The sequence below is a fragment of the Phalacrocorax aristotelis genome, chromosome 1 (genome assembly GCF_949628215.1).
Source record: "Phalacrocorax aristotelis chromosome 1, bGulAri2.1, whole genome shotgun sequence".
Classification (NCBI taxonomy): Eukaryota; Metazoa; Chordata; class Aves; order Suliformes; family Phalacrocoracidae; genus Phalacrocorax; species Phalacrocorax aristotelis.
Window position 1 is genome coordinate 189,446,595 of NC_134276.1, and position 14,469 is coordinate 189,461,063.

The window sequence follows — 14,469 nt, forward strand, 5'->3', positions numbered from 1 at the left end:
TCGATCACGAGCCCACCTGTATGTTGCATCTCTCCCTTGATGGCCTGAGGTGTCATGGGCCCACCGAGCTAGAAATAGTTCATCCTTATGCTGCCAGTCCAGATCCACCTCAGCCACTTCAATCTTGGCAGCCCGATCTACCTGCTGGTTGTTTCGATGTTCTCCAGTGGCCCGACTCTTGGGGACGTGAGCATCCACATGCCGTACCTTTACAACCAGTTTCTCTACCCGGGCAGCAATATCTTGCCACAATGTGGCAGCCCAGATGGGTTTGCCTCTGCGCTGCCAGTTGCTTTGCTTCCATTGCTGCAGCCAGCCCCACAAGGCATTTGCCACCATCCAGGAGTCAGCATAGAGATAGAGCACTGGCCACTTTTCCCGTTCAGCGATGTCTAAGGCCAGCTGGATGGCCTTTACCTCTGCAAACTGGCTCAATTCACCTTCTCCTTCAGCAGTTTCTGCTACTTGTCGTGTAGGACTCCATACAGCAGCCTTCCATCTCCGGTGCTTTCCCACAAGGCGACAGGACCCATCAGTGAACAGGGCATATTGCTTCTCATCTTCTGGCAGTGTGTTATACAGTGGGGCTTCTTCAGCACGTGTCACCTCCTCCTCTGGTGATAATCCAAAATCTTTGCCTTCTGGCCAGTCCATAATCACTTCCAAGATTCCTGGGCGACTGGGGTTTCCTACTCGAGCCCGCTGGGTGATCAGTGCAACCCATTTACTCCACGTAGCATCAGTTGCATGGTGTGTAGAGGGGATGTTTCCTTTGAACATCCAGCCCAGCACTGGCAGTCGGGGTGCCAGGAGCAACTGTGCCTCAGTACCAACCACTTCTGAAGCAGCTCGAACCCCTTCATATGCTGCCAATATCTCTTTTTCAGTTGGAGTATAGCGGGCTTCAGACCCTCTGCATCCCCGACTCCAAAACCCTAGGGGTCGACCCCGGGTCTCCCCAGGTGCTTTCTGCCAGAGGCTCAACGTAGGGCCATTCTCCCCAGCTGCAGTGTAGAGCACATTTTTTACATCTTGTCCTGCCCGGACTGGCCCAAGAGCTACTGCATGGACTATTTCTCGTTTAATCTGTTCAAAGGCTTGTCGTTGCTCAGGGCCCCATTTGAAATCATTCTTTTTCCGGGTCACTTGATAGAGAGGGCTCACGATCAGACTGTAATTTGGAATATGCATTCTCCAAAAACCCACAACGCCCAAGAAAGCTTGTGTTTCCTTTTTGCTAGTTGGTGGAGACATGGCTGCTATTTTGTTGATCACATCCATTGGAATCTGACGACGACCGTCTTGCCATTTAATTCCTAAGAACTGGATTTCTCGTGCAGGTCCCTTCACCTTACTTTGTTTTATGGCAAAACCAGCTTTCAGAAGGATTTGGACTATTTTCTCACCTTTCTCAAAAACTTCTTCTGCTGTGCTGCCCCACACAATGATGTCATCAATGTATTGAAGGTGTTCTGGAGCTTCTCCCTGTTCCAGTACAGTCTGAATCAGTCCATGGCAAATGGTAGGACTGTGTTTCCACCCCTGGGGCAGTCGATTCCAGGTGTACTGGACGCCCCTCCATGTGAAAGCAAACTGTGGCCTGCACTCTGCTGCCAGAGGGATTGAGAAGAATGCATTAGCAATATCAATTGTGGCATACCACTTGGCCGCCTTTGACTCCAGTTCGTATTGAAGTTCTAGCATGTCTGGCACAGCAGCACTCAACGGTGGAGTGACTTCATTCAGGCCACGATAGTCTACTGTTAGTCTCCACTCTCCATTAGACTTCCGGACTGGCCATATGGGACTGTTAAAGGGTGAGTGGGTCTTACTGATGACTCCTTGGCTCCTCAGTTGGTGAATGAGTTTATGGATGGGGATCAGAGAGTCTCTGTTGGTGCGATATTGCCGCCGGTGCACTGTTGTGGTGGCGATTGGCACCTGTTGTTCTTTGACCTTCAGCAACCCCACCACAGAAGGGTCCTTTGAGAGACCGGGCAAGGTAGACAGCTGTTCAGTTTCCTCCGTCTCCAAGGCAGCTACACCAAAAGCCCACTTGTAACCTTTTGGGTCCTTGAAATACCCTCTCCTGAGGTAGTCTATACCAAGGATGCACGGAGCCTCTGGGCCAGTCACAATGGGGTGCTTCTGCCACTCATTGCCAGTTAGGCTCACTTCGGCCTCCAATACAGTTAGCTCTTGAGATCCCCCTGTCACTCCAGCAATGCTGATGGGTTCTGCCCCTATATAGTTTGATGGCATTAAGGTGCACTGTGCGCCGGTGTCCACTAAAGCTTTATACTCCTGTGGGTCGGACGTGCCAGGCCATCGGATCCACACAGTCCAGTAAGCCCAGTTATCCCTTTCCTCCACCCGGCTGGAGGCAGGGCCCCTCTAGTCCTGATCATGGCAGTCACAACTCACTTCCTGTAAATGTGAATCAGGAGTCCCTCTATTACACTTAGAAATAAAATCTGCGCTTCTACTCCTCTGTCTGGGGACTTGCTCGCTGGAAACTGGAGCAGCAGCTTTCCTGGAAGAGCCTCCCTCAGTGACTGTTCTTCCTTGCAGTTCATGTACTCGTGCCTGTAGGGTCGAAGTAGGCTTGCCATCCCACCTCATCATGTCCTCTCCGTGGTCACGCAGGTAGAACCATAGGGTGGCCCGTGGTGTGTATCCCCTTCTTTGAGCCAAAGGACGCTTATTCCTAACAGCTGAGACACTGCTCTGTCGAGGTGGGGAGTAGGACAGATCTTCTTTGAGTTGCTGGACCTCTTGGGATAGTTTCTCCACAGCAGAGACAAGCGAGGAAGAGATATTTGTGTCATAATCCCGGAGTCGATCTATCACCTCTGCCACCGTTGGTGTCTCGTCATCTTTCCAGGACATCACTGCCAATGAGTTTGCATGCGAAGATGGTGCGCTCCGTACAAACTTCCGCCACATGGGTCGTGTGCACTCGGCTTCATCTGGATCTTTGGATGACCGTTGATCATCCAGGTCACCATAAATCACCTCAAACACAGCTAATTCCCTGAGATACTGGATGCCTTTCTCCATAGTTGTCCATTTTCCTGGGCGATATGTAACATCTTCTTTAAAGGGATACCTTTCCTTCACTCCAGACAGGAGTCGCCTCCAGAGGCTGAGGGCTTGTGTTTTTTTTCCAATTGCTTTGTCAACGCCCCCTTCCCCAGAAAGGGATCCCAATTGTTTGGCTTCTTTTCCCTCTAGTTCCAGGCTACTGGCCCCATTATCCCAGCATTGGAGCAGCCAGGTGACAATGTGCTCACCTGAACGACAGCTATAATCTTTTCGCATATCTCGCAACTCGCTTAAGGACAGGGATCGGGTGGTCTCTATTTCATTTATTACTTCTCCCTCCTCTCCCTGTGATGGCCCTGGTTCTTCATCATCCCGTTCTAAACGAGTTGATGTCCGCTTCCAATAGTTCGTCTTGTGTATGGGGGCAACTGATACTGGTACGGGTTTATTTTCTGACCTAGCTCCGGTACTAGTTGTGGGGGTTTGAGTGGCTGCAGTGCCTGTTGTCAGGGCTGGATTGTCTACAGTGCCAGTCACTTTGCATTTCAATCCAGAGACATTCTCTTCCCCCTGGGGGCACTGAATACTGTTGAGCAGGGCTCGGTATGCATGGGCCAGGCCCCAGCATGTTGCAGTTATCTGTGTCTCTCTGGAGTTCCCAGCGTAACAACATACTTTCTCCAAATATTCTACTAGTTTTTTAGGATTCTGCACTTGCTCGGGGGTGAAACTCCAAAACACTGGGGGTGCCCACTGCCCTAGGTATTTGCCCATGCTATCCCACATGCCCTGCCACTCGTAACTATCAAGCCTCGGGGCAGATTTCTGGGTGATATTCTTAAGTTGCTTAGTCAAAACCAAAACAACATGCCCAAAAACTAACAATAAGTGCACCTTAACCACCCAAGGATGTTCAAGATACAAAAACGTTGTTGTAACAAAGGCACAGACATCATAGAACAAAGTTGCAAAGGTATTATTCTGTATTTCCTCCATATAAAATCTCTCAGAGGAGGAGGTATAATTGCTAATTGCCTCAACAAGGTGGCATCCGAAGTACAGTAACGGTTTCAGCAAAAACCCCAAATACCAGATAAAGCTGAAAACGAGTGTTTGTATAACAAATCTTGTAGGCAAAACATTACTAAACACAGCAGAACACAGCAGACTCAAACAACCAACACCGATTTTTAACACCAACTGCAAAAAGGACAACATGGTGCTGGGACCAGCAGCTGTTGTTATCTCCAACCCTTGAGCCCCACGTTGGGCGCCAAAAAGACTGTTGTGGTTTAGCGGCAGCTCAGCCCCACACAGCCGCTCGCTCACTCCCCACCGGTAGATGGGGGAGAGAATCAGAAGGGTAACGCTCGTGGGTTGGGATAAGAACAGTTTAATAATGAAAATTAAAAGAAACAACAGTAGAAATGCAATGTAAAGGAGAACAACGAGAGGCGCAAAGCCCCGGGGGAGGGGGGAAGGGAGGGGAGAGGGGGAACGAACCGCCGGAACAAACCGCACGCGCCGCAGCCGCTCGCCACCCGCCGACCCGACGCCGCGCCGCCCCCCCGCTGCCACTGCCCCCCCTCAATATACTGGTCATGGTGTCACATGGTATGGAATGAACCTGCCATTGGCCAGTCGGGGTCAGCCGCCCCCACCGCGGCCCTGCCCCTCCCAGCCCACCCTGCCACGCCACGCGGCAGAGCGCGGGAAGCTGGAAAGGTAGCCGACCCCCACAGTGAGGAGAATTAACCCCTTCTCAGCCAAAACCAGCACAATCATGATGTCTGGAAACTAGCGAATGTGACGGCCCTCTACAAGAAGGGTTGGACGGAGGATCCGGGGAACTACAGGCCTGTCAGCCTGACCTCTGTGCCAGGAAAGGTCATGGAGCAGATCACCCTGAATGCCATTACGCAGCACATGCGGGACAACCAGGGGATTGGGCTCAGCCAGCATGGGTTTATGAAAGGGAGGTCCTGCCTCACTAACCTGCTCTCCTCCTATGATAAGGTGACCCACTTAGTGGATGAGGGAAAGGCTGTGGACGTTGTCCACTTGGACTTTAGTAAGGCCTTTGACACTGTCTCCCACAGCATTCTCCTGGAGAAGCTGGCTGCTCACGGCTTGGACAAGTGCACTCTGTGCTGGGTTAAAACCTGGCTGGATGGCTGAGCCCAGAGAGTGGTGGTGAATGGAATCAAAGCCAGTTGGTGGGCAGTCATGAGTGGTGATCCCCAGGGCTCAGTGTTGGGGCCAGTCCTGTTCAATATCTTCACTGATGATCTGGATGAGGGGATTGAGTGCACCCTCAGTAAGTTTGCAGATGACACCAAGCCGGGTGGAAGTGTTGATCTGTTGGAGGGCAGGAAGGCCCTACAGAGGGACCTGGACAGGCTGGATCAATGGGCTGGAGCCAACGGTATAAGATTCAACAAGGCCAAGTGCCGGGTCCTGCACTTGGGTCACAACAACCCCATTCAACGCTCCAGGCCTGGGGAAGGGTGGCTGGAAAGCTGCCAGGTTGAGAAGGACCTGGGGGTACTGGTTGACAGCTGGCTGAACATGAGCCAGCAGCGTGCCCAGGTGGCCAAGAAGGCCAACAGCATCCTGGCTTGTGTCAGGAACAGCGTGGCCAGCAGGAGCAGGGAGGTGATCGTGCCCCTGTACTCGGCACTGGTGAGGCTGCACCTCAAGTACTGTGTACAGTTTTGGGCCCCTCAGTACAAGAAGGACATCGAGGTGCTGGAGCGAGTCCAGAGAAGGGCAACAAAGTTGGTGAAGAGTCTAGAGATCAAGTCTTATGAGGAGCAGCTGAGGGAGCTGGGGTTGTTTAGTCTGGAGAAGAGGAGGCTGAGGGGAGACCTTATCGCTCTCTACAACTACCTGAAAGGAGGTTGCAGCGGGGTGGGGGTCGGTCTCTTTTCCCTAGTAACAAGCGATAGGATGGAAGGAAATGGCCTCAAGCTGCGCCAGGGGAAGTTTAGGTTGGATATTAGGAAAAACTTCCTCACTGAAAGGGTTGTCAGACATTGGAACAGGCTGCCCAGGGAGGTGGCTGAGTCTCCATCCTTGGAGGTATTTAAAAGAAGGGCAGATGTGGTGCTTGAGGATATGGTTTAGTGGTGGACTTGGCAGTGATAGGTTAGCAGTTGGACTTGATGATCTTAAGGGTCTTTTCCAACCTTAACAAGTCTATGATTCTATGATTCATTGCAAGGCAGGGTCCACAGTGTATCCCAAGTTACAGTCTCCAGGTCATCCCTATCAGGAAACCTGACATATACCTGGTGTCTCTTCCTCTCAGTGACCCCAGAGAAGGAAACGCAGATGTGCAGAGTGGTGGGGCAGCCCAGCCTTCCCCAGCCTGGAGTTTGGGGCAGGAAGCTCTTGGGGGGGTAGGACTCTCCAGAGTATTGGCACCTCTTCCCCACTGTGCACACTCAACCACAGCTTCTACCTAATTCTGAATGTATTTAGACTCACCAGGTGTCTTTCTGTTCAAAAGAGAGATGAGACCATATTCAGTGGGTTTTTGAGATGTCCACTCCATTGGATAGTGAGCACAGAGGCCTTACTCAGGGCTCTGGGTTGTGTCCCTGCTGGTGGGCACCTGAGCCCTCCACTGGGTCAGACTCTGTGGGTGTGAAGAAAACTTGCTCACAACAGTATGACTGGCTTAAATATCGCACAGATTAAACAAACATGCAAATTGTGATGGCTAGTGCACAGCAAAAAATGTAGCGTTGTATCCACACAATAGAACATGGTTTAGCACTAGTTTATTAAAAATACAATTAATGAGATTACAGTTGTCGTGAATCTAATTTATAATCAATGTTTATTGAATGTGTAAATTCTTGACTTTTGTAGAATTAGAAGGAAAGTACATGGCAAGTCATGCTATTGCCTTATGCAGTATCAAACAACACACTTGAAAAAAATCACAATGTTTCCTTCTCACTTGATATGTCTGCACTAAAAGATGATGTACAGCTACAGGTGTCTGTCCAGATCAGTTGGTCTAAAAGGTCGCAGCTGCATTTGCTAGTGTTGAGTTTCTTGCTCTTTATGCCTTGCAATGTTTGATAATTTCAAGATAATAACAGATTATTTAAACATTTCTTTACACCAAATTATATTTCATTTAGTGAATAAAACAGTGCATTACAGTACATGCAGTTTACCATGCACGTTAGCATAAGATAAGCATAAGATTGAAGGCAAGTGTCCGTGCTCCAGGACATAGGTAGCTTTGTTTATTGCTAATGGTCACATGAATGGGTGTAGGTGAAACGTGGAAGCAGAGTCCCAGCAAAGCAGGCTGATAGCAGGTCCCAGCCACACCATTCAAACACTATGTTTAGAGCAGCCTGCCCACCTCACCTGTAGGGCTCACAGAGGAACTGCCCTTGCCCCCAGGAACACAGAATCACAGAATGGTAGGGGTTGGAAGGGACCTCTGGAGATCATCTTGTCCAATCCCTCTGCTTGAGCAGGGACACCTAGAGCAGGGGGCACAGGAACGTGTCCAGGTGGGTTTTGAATGTCTCCAGGGAAGGAGACCCCACAACCTCCCTGGGCAGCCTGTTCCACTGCTCTGTCACCCTTACATGAAAAAAGTTTTTTCTCATATTGAGGTGGAACTTCCTGTGTTCCAAATTGCGCCCATTGCCCCTTGTCCTGACATTGGGCAACACTGAAAAGAGCCTAGTCCCATCATCCTGACACCCTCCCTTTAGATATTTATAGGTATTGATGAGATCCCCCCTCAGTCTTCTCCTGGCTAAACAAACTCAAGTCTCTCAGCCTTTCCTCATAAGGGAGATGCTCCAGTCCCCTGATCATCTTTGTAGCTCTCCTCCGGACTTGCTCAAGCAGTTCACTGTCTTTCTTAAACTGGGGCGCCCAAAACTGGACACAGCACTCCAAACGTGGTCTCACTAGGGCAGAGTAGCGGGAGAGGATAACCTCTCTCGATCTGCTGGCCATACTCTTTTTAATGCATCCCAGGATACCGTTAGCCTTCTTGGCCACAAGGGCATACTGTTGGCTCATGGTCAGTTTGCTGTCCACCAGCACTCCCAGGTCCTTCTCAACAGAGCTGCTTTCCCGTAGTTCAGCCCCCAGCCTGTACTGGTGCATGGGGTTGTTCCTCCCCAGGCGGAGGACCCAGCCAGTCATGCCATCGTACAACCTTCATCAGTCGGCTTGCTATTCCTGATGCTGCTATTATTACTAACATACAAAGAGAGGAAATGAAAAGACTTGCCTGGGTTTGTGCCCTTTCTGGACTGCAGCATGTCTTAGAGAACAGGATGTGTTGATCACAAGCTCAACCTGAACTTAGAAGAATAAAAATTTCCTATTTCTGAATCTCTTGCCTGCTATGGAACAATGCAGACACATGCTTGCTTGCCTTTTCTCTCCCTTTTCCAGATCTCTCTCTCTTCTTCTCTCTTATTTTTAAAGGTTTATTAATAATTCTGCCACAATCCTACAAAAATACTGCATTATATAAAAGGTTTATACACTAAAATTGCATCACAAAATTGCTCAAAAGACTTCTAGTTAGTACCTAGAAGGTCCTTGTATTAGGCAAATACTTTGCTATGGATAGACCAGTAGTTTATCAACCAGTATTTCTCTTTAACACATAATCTTTTATAAAAGCCTGACTTCTGACCCCCACAACACGAAATTATGATGGCTATGAGCCAAGTGCCCCTGGGACTGCTGGCTCATTTCCATGTTCAGGGAGGTAAGAAACATACTTGAAAGAGGCCTCCTACCCTTGTCATCTGTCTGTCATGGATCTATGCTCATCCATGCTGACCCATGCATGGATGATCCATGCTCATCAGACAGGCATGTAGCTTGTATGAAGAAATAAGGAGTTTCTGAGGAGCTTAATCAGCACTTTCCCCAAAACAGGTCTCTGTTGTTGTATTTAAAGAGCTCAGGCTGCACCTAATTGTCCATGATTGCCCTGGGAGTAGACGGTATTCCTCCCTAATAAAGGGGCTTTAATTAGTAAGCTGGTTCCTTCACTGTCTATCCCTTGGCAGTTCTCATTTCCCCCTTCAGAGACACCAGGGAAGTATGGCAGTATGGAGCAGTCTTCTGTCTTCCCCTGGAGAAGGCAGTGTCAGGAGTACAAGCAGTTGGCACACTCAGCCCCAGAAAGATCCCCTGGTGGAAAGGAGAAGAAATTTCCACATGAAACAACCAGTATAGTGGCTTATATGAGTCTGTATGTCCTATGATCTCCCTGCCATCACACATATGTGAGGCACGTTCATGTGCTGTGATCAAGGGAATCTGAGTGTCCTCCTGCAGCCATGTGTGCTAAAAAGAAATTAAAGAAGCTCTTAGGTGGCTCTGAACTATACTAGACAACACAAAGATTGCAGGAGCTTAACTATTTACAGATAGTTTTATATTTCTTCACTAATGATCACAGGCTGACATGTATTCTTGTCACGTCACTGGGGACTGACCTGAGTAAATGGCCACAAGTGGTTTGTGGCTCCAGCTGGAGGCTTTCCCTCCCTGGAGGACTACAGCATCCTGAGAAGGAGCCTGTTTCTGGTCCTCAGAGCTATGCTCTAATCTTGAATCAGTGACTATTAAGGTCAAGGGCAAGATATTCTCCACTATAATTCCATTAAATGGTAATTGATGTTACAAAAAGAAGTTAGCATATACTTTAATTTTTACTACTTTATATAGCTAACACTGTATTTGTGTTATCTGTCCAACCTACTCAGAACTTATTAAACTTTCACATCTCTAGAGAAGGCTGTTCAGAAACTTTCCAATTAGCCATTCTGTTTATTATTTCTTCTCCATTCACCCATGAAATCTAGTTCTCACCTTTCCACCCACTTTCCTAATGCCACCCACACACGTATGCACACACACATCTCCTGTGTACCACCAAGTCATACATACCTCACTCTTTAAATGACTCAGCTCACACAGTTCATGCCTGCTCGAAACACAGAAATTATCAGTTCCCTTCAACCTACCCACCCTGTTTCACAAATATTGTCCTCACTCAGGCATATGTAGTTTTGGTTAAAAAATCTCCCCTGATACACAGAGAATATCAGAGCCCTGGATTTCCACCACAACTCTGAATCCTCAGCAGCATCAAGACCTCCTAGGTCAGCAAAGCATCCTGAATCTTGTCATTATCCATGTACCTCTATGGTGTCCTGTGCAGACAGTGCTCTCAGAAGAGCTGCAAGTCTTAGAAAGCTCAGGTAAGATTCATAAAAGGACATGGTTGCCTGAAGTGAGACAGTGTTGGGATTTAAGCACTTTTGTAGGTCTGAGAGAGAAATGCACAAATTCCACCTATCTTTAGACATTTACACCATTTACCAGTCTACTGCCTTGGTCCAGTCTATGTAACTGAGCAGAGCAATCCTGACTGTGCTTGTTCAGGAGAGGCCTGACCTTGAAGTACAGTTATAAGATCAAGCTCTTCAAAAAACACAGTGGTATCAGCCATTGGAGGTGTAACCCCTTTTTCCTATGATACCTTAATGGCTAGAAAATTATCCAGTTCTGATTCATGAGGCACTGGTGTAGGCCTGGAAGAGTGACTTTATAGACTAAGAAAGAAGTTGACCTCACTGAGGAGACATGGAGGTCTTGGTGTCAGTTTTATATTTTATCTAACTAGAATTTCACATAAAATGCACAAGTTATTCTTGGAACGGGGATTATAATCAAATATCCCCTCTTAGATGAACGTCCTAATCCATGCTTCAAGGGGTTAAACTTTTCTTTTTCCAGTCCCAAAACTCTGGGAATTTTTTTTTGCAAAGTGTTCTGTTTCTGAAAGCAGCAACTTGGGTACCTCAGTGACAAGAGGGCTGCAGGATGTGAAACCTGATCTGATAAAAACGTATCCCAGCAACACAGCATTAAGTATCTAGTCCCTCTGACAGGGCAAGGGTATAAGACCCAACTCTGCCATCAGGGTTTCCTATTAGATAACTTTGGCAGCTCCCTATTCAACACATCATCTATTTTGATTCTCATTCATAGGTTCAATGACTAGAGAGCTTAGGCATTTTATTCAGGGGTGCAGATACCACTAGGCACCTAAAATTTAGTGTAGCGACTCCAATTACCATATTAACCTTCCTTTAGGGATCTAGTTCATACCCTGTCCTCCTTATTTTTCATTTTGAATATTATATGGACCTTTAAGGTCTGTAGCTTGCTTCTGGAGCCTATCTAATGTCGAGCCAAAAGTCACTGATGGATAAGAAGCAACACAGATATTTGAGGCATTAATGATGTGGTTTGTTCTCACTATCTCCTAGCAAGGTATCTGGATACAGAACTTCCACTCCTCTCCCTGCTGCCCCAAATTTAGATTTAAGTAAATTCAACAGATTATAGATGCCACAATATGAAAATTAATGTATTTGTTACACCTACAGTTCAGATAATGGCCATGGGACACACCTCCCATGGTATGGGATGTGTATACCTCATATACCTGTAGTAATGGAAGCAAACTTTTTCCTACATTATTTTTAATCTCTGTATTATATCAGAGTCAAGCCTTTCATGACCATGGGCCTGCCACATAAGATCATACCTTCTTTCTGTTGCATAGTCTAAACAAATAACTAGAAACTGCTAGAAATGGAAGTATTAACTAGAAGTGTAACTGAAGCCTAGTAGGCAAGCTAAATATGAATCATTGCAAAAATGCAACACATCACTTCTTCCCTGAAATAAGTAAAAGCCAAATACTTTGCCAATGTTATAAAGGTGTTGTTTTCATACTACAAACAAAAATAAGAGGATTTTTAAAAGATAGCTTATCAAATTATAAATAAAAAAGATAAAATTACTTGCTTTGTTGTCTTAAGTACATAAGTACTTAAAAGTTCAGGCACCTGTGTTCACAGATCAGTCTAGAGTCCTGTTTTGCAATCATAAGGTACGATAGGCTGACTAAATATCTTAAATATAGAACATAAAATCCCATTCCAAATCTGAGAAATGCTAACAGTATTCCACTTGTATGTAGATGAAATATGCTTATTCTAACATTCAAATATTTACCTTAAATTCCAACTCTGAATAACTGTATGTGTTAAAATGGCAGCCCCAGATGTTTAACCTGTTGCACACAGGAATACAGCTGTTTGAAACTAGCTTTCTGTAGAGATTGAAGTAACTTAGCTAAACTTCAATTGATATTTAGCAACTGGTTTAAATATATTATGACACAGACTAAAAGCCCACTAATTTTTAATGAATGTCTGTATTAATAGATCCTCTCTATTTATCCCCTGCATTCTTTTTGCAGGTCATATTGACTCTCCTGGGCTCTCTGTAACATTTTCCTGCCATTCTCCGGAGACTGGTTCAATCCAATGACTTTCTTCCACCCATAGTCCTGGGCCCATCAATTATCCCTGACCCCTTTTTCTTGCTGTCCAATCAGCTGAGCTGAATTTTTGACAACCAACCAAATATTTTGGGTTGAAATAAATGAGAGAAACCACTTTCAACTTGCACATTACATACAGAGGACCACCACACAGAGGATGTCATGGCTCCCAGGTAAAAGAGCACTCCTTGGAGCCCCCAAGATTCAATAAAAACCACAACCAGGCTTTCCCACTTCCATGGTGGCTGAACTGCCCAGCAATAAGGCCTGTGTCCAAGATATTTAAAGTTTTTTAGCTATCTTCTCAGACGCTTAAGCATTTGGACTAAGTCTGATTTATATTTCTCTAAGAAATAGACATTACATGTCTCTTTTAGGACCAAAGCTCCGAGGGAGCTTTAACCCTTAAAAAAAAAAAAAAGAAAGAAAACAAAAACCTTGAGGTTTTTAATCCTCAAAGGGAGAAGAAAACTGCCCTGGGATGTGAGCTGCAAATAACAGACTCTATCCCCAAATGGAAAGTAAAGTAGCTATTATTCCGAGCAGAGAACAACTTTCAGCTTAACTCAGTTGAGAAAGTCGTAACTCACCTATGCACAGAGGTACTTCCAAACCCTGGGGATAACAATCCTCCTGACAACAACAGTAGTCCAATGGTTAAAGTACATCCTGATGGAGGGAAGGCCCAGACTTGGTAAAGCTGCAAATATTCAAACAAGGGTTTGAATCCTGTGGTTTATTGAGTAGAGCATTACCTAACAGGACCAGAACCTGGGTTTTGGTCCTTGCTCTGAATTCTATGATTTTTGTTTTAAACGGTTATAGGGTAAATTAGATTGAAGAATGCTTTGAACTGGGAATGGAATCTAAGGATTCTTCTTTCTGGCATGGTGGTTTTAACTATTAGACTAAAATGTGTCTTCTGGCCCCAGAAGCCTGGTACTTGACTGCATGGTGACAGTTTCAGTAGAACAGATACAGGGTGCTTTCTTCACCTTTTTAGCCCTCTGAGGACCTTGTCAGAATGTATTAGGCAGTACTCAAGGTCTCCCACATGCTGGGAAGTGAAGCAATCCTGATGTCTCTATCCCAGTGAGGCTGAAATTCTGAACCACTTAGAACAGGGATTTGTCACACTAAAGAGGGGAAACCACCAAAACTAAGGGAATGTCATGCTTTTTATAAAAGTGCCTATAAACATCATTAAAAGGCTAAGGTTTTTTAGCATTTGTGGTCTCAGGTAAAGAAGGGTTTGCGATCATTATTTTGGACTTACACAGATTCAACCTCCATTCTGCTTTAAGTCTAAGCCTAAGCTTTTTATTGGGTGTAACTCTTAATGCCTATTGAAGTAATATCTTTATCTCAATTAACATTTAGCTCCTATATACCTTTGAACATCTGGACCAGTATTACAGCCTGCCGTATCACTCTGATGCCTCTAGCCCATCACTATCTCATTCATGGATGGCTGTCAAAAGTTGTCCGGGTATCCAGCCATCACCACACACATCAGCAATAGATCACCCACACTTTTGCTTACCCCACTGAATGCACTGCTCCCACAATGGTCCAGAGTTTTGCCCCCCTGGAGAACAGGAATGCCAAGGTGCCTCCTGTAGCAGAGTCCCCTAACATCCTGAAACATGTGAATAAGTTTTAAATGGACTTTAAAAGATTTACTTCAGAGCTAAGCTAACAACTAAATAACTTCACTATTATGTAGTTTCAGCCATACATTGCAACCAAGCCTTTCACAGTTCATGTGGTATTTCACAGTGGCAATGAGGAGGGAGAAACCAAGCCAGCTTCAAACCAACTCTGTCCTTCTTAAATTCTAAGGCCTCAGTAACATTATGTAGCCCTGGTCCTTCTTTTAACATACTACCTATGACGACATTTGTGACCATCGTCTGGAAAATGGCTGAAGCGCAACATAATCTGTCCATCCTTTTCTTTCCAGACAAACTTTGAGCATGACCCTATGTGGGAGC